Source organism: Erythrolamprus reginae, chromosome 2, assembly GCF_031021105.1.
Source record: "Erythrolamprus reginae isolate rEryReg1 chromosome 2, rEryReg1.hap1, whole genome shotgun sequence".
NCBI lineage: Eukaryota > Metazoa > Chordata > Lepidosauria > Squamata > Dipsadidae > Erythrolamprus > Erythrolamprus reginae.
This window is the reverse complement of record NC_091951.1, coordinates 315634377-315643745: the sequence shown is the minus strand read 5'-3', so window position 1 is coordinate 315643745 and position 9369 is coordinate 315634377.

Below are 9369 nucleotides of genomic sequence, written 5' to 3'. Positions count from 1 at the left end.
ACTTTGAGCAAGGAGCAACAATAATTTTAGTTCAGAACCTTACTATGCATTACAACTAGATGTTTTCTTTGGAGTATGTCTCCCCCTTGTGTTTTGATACTTGGCAATTTCATCTCTAACTCTGGCTGGCTGAGGAATCCTGGGAATTGAAGTCCGAAAGTCTTAAAGTTGCCACAATTGGACATTTCTGCTTTAGAAGTTTGTTGTTTCTTACATGTAATCAACAAATAACTGAAATATAGCCACATACTCCCCATGAGCCACTGGCTAAGTCTTTCAACCTATCATAATCCCCAAAATAATCAGAAACTACTGGTTTAAATTCATCCCCTCATTAGTCTATTTTAAGTATTTATTTTAATTTTAATTTTAATTTTAATTTTAATTTTAATTTTAATTTTAATTTTAATTTTAATTTTAATTTTAATTTTAATTTTAATTTTAATTTTAATTTTAATTTTAATTTTAATTTTAATTTTAATTTTAATTTTAATTTTAATTTTAATTTTAATTTTAATTTTAATTTTAATTATTTTAATTTTAATTTTAATTTTAATTTTAATTTTAATTTTAATTTTAATTTTAATTTTAATTTTAATTTTAATTTTAATTTTAATTTTAATTTTAATTTTAATTTTAATTTTAATTTTAATTTTAATTTTAATTTTAATTTATTAGATTTGTATGCCGCCCCTCTTCGAAGACTCCAAGCGGCTCACAACAATAGTGGACAATGTAAAGAAATCCAATACTTAAAAACTATCTAAAAACCCTTATCATTAAAATAACCACACAACTCAGTCATACAACGGTTGGAAGCTGACCAAGGAAAGATTCAACCTGGAGATAAGGAAGAACTTCCTGACAGTGAGAGCAATCAACCAGTGGAATGGCCTGCCAGCGGAGGTTGTCAGCTCCCCAACTTTGGACATTTTCAAGAGGAGATTGGATTTGGCTGGGGTGCTGTAGGATTTAAGCAGGGGGTTGGACTCGATGACCTGTAAGGTCCCTTTCAACTCAAACAAACAAACAAACAAACAAACAAATAAATACCATACATAAATTATATTAGCAAGGGGATTGCCATAATCAGGGGTGGGTTCTAATTTACCTCACGGTTGCTTTGCTTTTCCTTGCACTGCGTAGCCACACGTCATGGGTGCTTGCATGCTTGTGCATAAGCTGTGCCAAAAAAAATGAAAAATTCCCTCTCAAAGCCAAAAACTAGAGGGAAAACCCAGGAAATTCTTTTTTAAAAATACCCCCAAAATTTTAAAAAATGGCGACATCCATGGATTGGCATCAACTAAATCGGTTCTGTGACATCATCATGACATCACCACGGGTTGCTATAGGGTGAACTGGTCTGATCCGGGAAAAGCCCACCTCTGGCCATAAGCAAGTGGAATAAAACAAAATACCATGTTGATTCAGGAGTGTTCACATGAGAATTCAACATGGCAGCCACAACTGCATGACCATAATTCTGCCTCCTTCCAAAGTGTGTTGTGTGTGCAACACTGGTAAAAAGGAATGGGTTTTGGTTGCTGACCACAGCCACTCCTTTGTCTTTTTTTTTTACTCCCTTGTGAATGTCCAAGACTCCTCCAAGAACATATGGCACGATTTCCCTTATCTGAAATTTAATATTTAATTTATCAACCCAGTCTTTTTGAACTAAGTCCATGGAGAAAACAACCCACTAGGATGGAGTATCCTTCAATTGAAATATGGTTGGTTCTGAGACTTCTGAATATTTATAATTTTGATTGCATGGTTTTAAAGGATATTTTACCGATGATCATTTTTATTGCTAATAGTAATTTAAAGTTAAGTTTGTTTGTATGTTTGTTTGCTTATCAATCAAATTTCTAGGTTTATTTATTTATTTATTAGATTTGTATGCCACCCCTCTCCATAGACTCGGGGCGGCTAACAACAATAATAAAACAACATATTACAAATCTAATATTTAAAATAACTAAAAACCCTTATTAAAAACCAAACATGCACACAAATATAACATACATAAATTGTATAGGCCTAGGGGGAAGAAATATCTCAATTCCCCCATGCCTGATGACAGAGGTGGGTTTTAAGGAGCTAACGAAAGGCAAGGAGGGTGAGGGCAATTCTGATCTCTGGGGGGAGCTGGTTCCAGAGGGTTGGGGCCACCACAGAGAAGGCTCTTCCCCTGGGTCCTGCCAAACGACATTGTTTGGTCGACGGGACCCGGAGGTTGAACACATTGTCGATTGTTTTTAATTGTTCCTTATTTTAGGGTGGAAGTAAATATAAGGTTGAATAATAGCATAAATGAATAATTAGTATAAAGGAACAAAACAATCCACGGAATTTTGAAAATGCTACATAATAAAAACAGAAAATTAAGCCAATGAAGGTATTACCGGCATTATAATATGGTAGTGTTGTGGAATTCCATAGTTGAGGCAACGTGAATGATTGATTAAATGAATGAATGTCTTGGTACCAAACGTTTTTAAAAGGCCTGATGTTCAAAACATAATCAGAAGAGGGAGCCCATGACATATTATAAATAAATTGTAGCGTAATGCAGAGATGTGCGAAATCAGGCTTGTCAGACTTTGACCATGTTTCTTTTCTTTTCTTTAAAAGAACTTAATGAGTCACCTTCCCATGCATGTTTCTGATGCAATTAGCAAATCATTTGAGAAGCTGGCAATCTGCCAAGTGTAAAAGTACAACAAAATCAACCTGTGTACCTTAATTTAACCTTTTCCTGCCTTTGTAATAATAGGCACGAGGTTAAATTAATATTTAATTTGTTACCCCTTCCATATTTAGCTAAACATTCCTGCCACCTTCAAGAATATTTATGGGTAATTTTGTAATCAATCAGAAACCTGATTCCAGCATATTAAAAGAACAAACAATAAAGAGTTTATAAATTAATGGCATTTATGTTAAGGACATAAAGACCTAATATTAAGAAACCACAATAGTCTTGCTCTGCCGCATTCTTGCCTCTCAACTAGGTAAGAATATAGCACCTTCCTTGTTTATTACACAAGCCTCCCTTTTCTTTTTCTAAGTAGGCATAACATTGCAGTTGGGTATTAATGTTACATAACTTTTCCAGAACACAAAAGAGAATTATCCTGGTTTAGAAGCATGAAATTATTCATTTGGAATGATTTAACATATACTAAAGTACAATCATCACAGAAAATCACTCTACTAAACAAATAATTCCCTCAACACTGTCAAACTTTTTACTAAGTTTGCACTTCTATTTCTACTAGTTTTTTCTCATCATTCCTATCATCCTTTTCCTCCCACTTAGGACTGCATGACTGTAACTTGTTGCTTGTATCCTAAGATTTGTATTAATATTGATTGTTTCGTCATTGCTTATTTGACCCCTAGGACAATCATTAAGTGTTGTACCACATGATTCTTGATAAATCTGTATTTTCTTTTATGTACATTGAGAGCATATGCACCAAGACAAATTCCTTGTGTGTTCAATCACACTTGGCCAATAAAGAATTCTATTCTATTCTAAAAAGAAGGGGTGGGGAATCAAATAAGTTAGTGCTTAAAGCAAAAAATCTTCAGAAATTTCCCAAGGCTGTAAGGTGGCTTGGAAGGTCAACAGCAAACCACTTTTGCAGCTTGCCAATTAAATTGCAGGGACATATCCATATGTAGTTAATATTAGTCACACTCAATTTAGCAAAGTCCTTACTTTAAAGCTCAGGGTCAGGTTTTTTTTTAAATAATCCATTGCACATGCCAAGCTATTTGCATTTCTATTATACATCATATATTTAGGCTAGCAAAATATGCTAATATAATCCAGGGATTGGTTCCTCCCAGTTTGGACCGGTTCGTCCGAACCAATAGAGACCCACTGGTGACATCACGATTATGTCACTGAACTGGATCATTCCTCGCCAGTCTGTGGGTGCCGCCATATTTTTATTACATTTTTTTGGAATGTTTTTATTTTTAAAAAAATTATATTTCCTTTTGAGCATGCGTAGAATCCAAGTTTCAGCATTGTGCATGCAGTCACCATCTGTTTTTTGGCTTAACTTTTTTTGCCATGAGGCGTGGGAGGAAGCGAGCTAGCAACGAGATACGTTAGAACCACCCCTACTTCCAGGGTCCTCTTTGGCGGTTCTGACCCTTTGGAACCAACTGCCCCCCGAGATCTGCACTATCTCTACCCTACGGGTCTTCCGGAAAGCCGTTAAGACCTGGCTTTTCTGGCAGACCTGGAATTAAGTTGATTGCAAGTATGTATGGTTTTTATGTCATCACTGTTTTATTGTATTGTTGGTTTTTATTATTAGATTTTAACTGTTATTATTGTTGTTGCATTTATTTCTACTGTTAGTCGCTTAGGGTCCATTTTGGAACGAGCGGCATATAAATACAATAGATAGATAGATAGATAGATAGATAGATAGATAGATAGATAGATAGATAGATAGATACATACATACATACATACATACATACATACATAAATTTGGAACCCACCCCTGATATAAACATAATATCAAAATAGCTATAATTAATCCTTCATCTAGTGGGATACATATGCAGAGCTTTGAGGAAAAAGTATAGTAAATATTCAGATCTACTTGCATTTCTTGTTGCTAGTAATTATACTTAAGTAGCAATAATAACCACTTATGGTTAATTTTGCAGTAATTAATATTTAACTAAGAAAACTCAATAGTCTAGGAATGTAAGCAGTCACCTACTCTTATGGATGTTTTTCAGAACATAAGTCTGGTTCCAGAGAGTAGTGAAAACAGATTTGTTATGGTTACTACATCAAAGGCCCACCATCCCTACAATTTTACCTTTTTTGTAGTCCCCCCCCCCCCAATTTTTATTATTTTCATAAATAATTCAAGGTGAATAACACAATACTTTTTCTTCTCCTATTTCCCCCACAACAACTCTGTGAGTTGTTGGACTGAGATTGACTGGTCCAAAGTCACCCAGCCAGCTTTGCACAAAATTTTCAAGAAAACCACAACCATCTCAGATGACATATTTTAGATGTTTGAAGGTAGCATTATTGTGCCTTCTTGATGGTCCTGAAAATCCAGTTCAGAAATAGGTTCAATTGATTTCAATAAGCTTAATTTTCCCATAAGGATACGTAGCACTTCAAGTTTAAGCTAGAAATCTATGTTAAAATTTAACACCAACTATGAACTACCTCATTATAAATGACTTATTTGCTTAAATAAAATTTATCCTTTCTAAATGTATTTAACAAAAATGATATGAGGGAATTGGCAACAGTATTATCCATTTTGTGTGAGACCATAATTTTAAAAATGTTTCCTGTAGGTTCCTGAGGATTGGAGAATGGCCAGTGTTGTGCCTATCTACAAGAAGGGCAGTAGAGAAGAAGCTGGTAACTACAGGCCAGTTAGCTTGACATCAGTTGTAGTTAAAATGATGGAGACTCTACTCAAAAAGAGGATAAATCAGCACCTAAAAAACAATAACTTATTGGACCCAAATCAGCATGGCTTTACTGAAGGCAAATCATGTCAGACTAATCTCATTGATTTCTTTTACTATGTCACAAAGGTGTTGGATGAAGGTGGTGCCGTGGATATTGCCTACCTGGACTTCAGCAAAGCCTTTGATATGGTTCCACATAAAGAGCTGATAGATAAATTAGTGAAGATTGGACTTAATCCCTGGATAGTTCAATGGATTTGCAGCTGGCTGAAGCGTAGACATCAGAGAGTTATTGTTAACTGCAAGTATTCTGAGCAGAGTCAGGTTACAAGCGGTGTGCCACAAGCGTCTGTTCTGGGTCCTATTCTTTTTAATATGTTTGTGAGTGACATAGGGGAAGGTTTGGTAGGGAAGGTTTGCCTATTTGCCGATGACTCTAAAGTGTGCAATGGGGTTGATATTCCTGGAGGCGTCTGTAATATGGTAAATGATTTAGCTTTACTAGATAAATGGTCAAAGCAATGGAAACTGCAGTTTAATGTTTCCAAATGTAAAATAATGCACTTGGGGAAAAGGAATCCTCAATCTGAGTATTGTATTGGCAGTTCTGTGTTAGCAAATACTTCAGAAGAAAAGGATATAGGGGTAGTGATTTCTGACAGTCTCAAAATGGGTGAACAGTGCAGTCAGGCGGTAGGGAAAGCAAGTAGGATGCTTGGCTGCATAGCTAGAGGTATAACAAGCAGGAAGAGGGAGATTATGATCCCGCTATATAGAATGCTGGTGAGACCACATTTGGAATACTGTGTTCAGTTCTGGAGACCTCACCTACAAAAAGATATTGACAAAATTGAACGGGTCCAAAGACGGGCTACAAGAATGGTGGAAGGTCTTAAGCATAAAACGTATCAGGAAAGACTTAATGAACTCAATCTGTATAGTCTGGAGGACAGAAGGAAAAGGGGGGACATGATCGAAACATTTAAATATATTAAAGGGTTAAATAAGGTCCAGGAGGGAAGTGTTTTTAATAGAAAAGTGAACACAAGAACAAGGGGACACAATCTGAAGTTAGTTGGGGGAAAGATCAAAAGCAACATGAGAAAATATTATTTTACTGAAAGAGTAGTAGATCCTTGGAACAAACTTCCAGCAGACGTGATAGATAAATCCACAGTAACTGAATTTAAACATGCCTGGGATAAACATATATCCATCCTAAGATAGAATACAGAAAATAGTATAAGAGCAGACTAGATGGACCATGAGGTCTTTTTCTGCCGTCAGACTTCTATGTTTCTAGTTCATAGAACTATATGGAATTCTGTGTCCAATTGTAATTAATAAAATAAAGTTAATTGCTTGCTTCTTCTATTATGATAGTACTCTAGTGCGCTTATGTACGCCCCTACCTTTTTATTACTGACTGGCAGGGATTAAGTATTGCTCAATGGAAAAAATATGCTTTGTATCTGCACATTTAATGTCACAATTTAGAGTAGAAACTGCTTGAGATCCTAGAAAAGGCCACTAAGTGAGAGCATACAAGTTGAAGCTAGTTAGATAAATATTTTGATTGCCTCTCTAGGATGAGTAATGGACTGTGTATGTGTGCCAGATAACAATATTTATCATTTAGGGTTGCTCATATTTATGTATTCTTTACAAAAGCAAAATCTAATGTTGCTAATCAGACCCAGCTCACAGCCAGAATACAGATACAATTTCATGCATAATCTATTCTATAAACATTAGAAAAACTGGCTTGAGCAAATGTCTGCCGAACATCATGGGTGGTAATATGATGTTGCAGTACAGTTAAGTACAAAAAAGGCTAATTTGTGTAGCTGTGGCAAGAGGCCAGAAACATTATTACTGCCAATAGTTTTTTCAGAAAGCTACAGAAGAATTTGATTCCAGTTAGCATCAGCTTTGTCCTCCAAAATCCTACTTCCATTTCCAAAATCAAACAGAAATGCAGGGATGCATTTGAAAGAAGAGAAGTTCGTACTGGACAAGTCCCATAGAATTTTGCAGACTGCAATAAGTAATTACAGAAAGAAACTATTTTTATGTTATTTGAAGCATAGAACTTTATGAATTTAATCTAATGACAATCTGCATTATGGAAAAATGGAAAAGTCGTGGATTTAAAGTCTATGTACCACAGCTTACATTAGAGAACCATCTTTCAGCGGTGGCGAGGGGGGCGTTTGCCCAGGTTCGCCTGGTGCACCAGTTGCGGCCCTACCTGGACCGGGACTCACTGCTCACAGTCACTCATGCCCTCATCACCTCGAGGTTTGACTACTGTAATGCTCTCTACATGGGGCTACCTGTGAAGAGTGTTCGGAAACTTCAGATCGTGCAGAATGCAGCTGCGAGAGCAATCATGGGCTTCCCCAGGTATGCCCATGTCACACCAACACTCCGCAGTCTGCATTGGTTGCCAATCAGTTTCCAGTCACAATTCAAAGTGTTGGTTATGACCTATAAAGCCCTTCACGGCATCGGACCAGAATATCTCCGGGACGGTCTTCTGCCGCACGAATCCCAGCGACCGGTTAGGTCTCACAGAGTTGGCCTTCTCCGGGTCCCGTCAACGAAACAATGTCGTCTGGCGAGACCCAGGGGAAGAGCCTTCTCTGTGGTGGCCCCGACCCCCTGGAATCAACTCCCCTCGGAGATTAGGACTGCCCCCACTCTCCTTGCCTTTCGCAAACTCCTCAAAACCCACCTTGGTCATCAGGCATGGGGAAATTGATTCCTCTGGGCCGTTTCTGTTTTATGTATGGTCTGTATGAGATGTATGATTGTTTTTATATTAAGGGTTTTAATTTGTTTTAAGTATTGGATTTGTATTGTTTCTTGTTGTAAGCCGCTTCGAGTCCTCGGAGAGGGGCGGCATACAAATCTAATAAATAAATAAATAAATGTATGAAAGTAGTTTAGATATAACTAGAGACCAAATGTAAAAGAGAAAATTATCAAATTACTTCCCTTTCTTCAGCAAAGGCTTGGCTAGCTCTTTTTTTTTAACACTCCTACTTCTTTGGTCTTTTTTATTTATTTAATGGGAAGATACCATATTAGACAGAAAGATATACCAGAGCAAAAAAGGAGCTGGAAGAATCTGGACTGGAGTAAACAAAAATATCAAACTTGTTGGAGAGTTTTAATAGTTTAATACATCTTAAGGCCGTGTCACCCTCTAAAATTAATCACCATGCTTGTTAATGTAAAGGATTACTTTGTTTTCCTTGCATTTGCTCTCTGCATTGTAAGTGACTTATTTGTTCTTATTAGCCCTAGAAATCAAATTGGACAATTGTGTTATTTTTTTTCTGATTGCCCTTTTTGTAAAATGTGATGAAAACACAGCCTAAAAGCCTAATTAAGTTTGTACAGCAAATCATCCATTCCATTTTAAGACGCTACTAAACAGCAAATTCTGTCATAATTCCTAGCAATTTTCATTTATTGCATTTATTTTATTATGCAACATGTATCTCTTTGATTATATGAGTGCAATCAAAGACATCCTTTTTACTCTTAAAAGCATTTTTAATCACTATGTTTCCAGCCTGATGAAAAATTCTAATGAACTTGATTGCTAAGATCTTTGCTATTACTTCTCAAAGAATATGTGCTTACTGTGAGTTTGGTATATCTCACCGCTAGCTTTTGTTATCTAATGTCTATGACAGATGCTTGGGGAGTGAGAAGGAGTTACAATACACAACAGCCTTCTTATAGGTGTCATTAGTCAAAGACACTGAAATTTGGTTGGTAAAACACTGAAATTTGGTAAGTAAAACAAACAGCCAAAACCTGACTCGGTGCCAAAGAGGTGAGTTGCTTTTAACAGAAACTCATTTAAAACATAGCAAC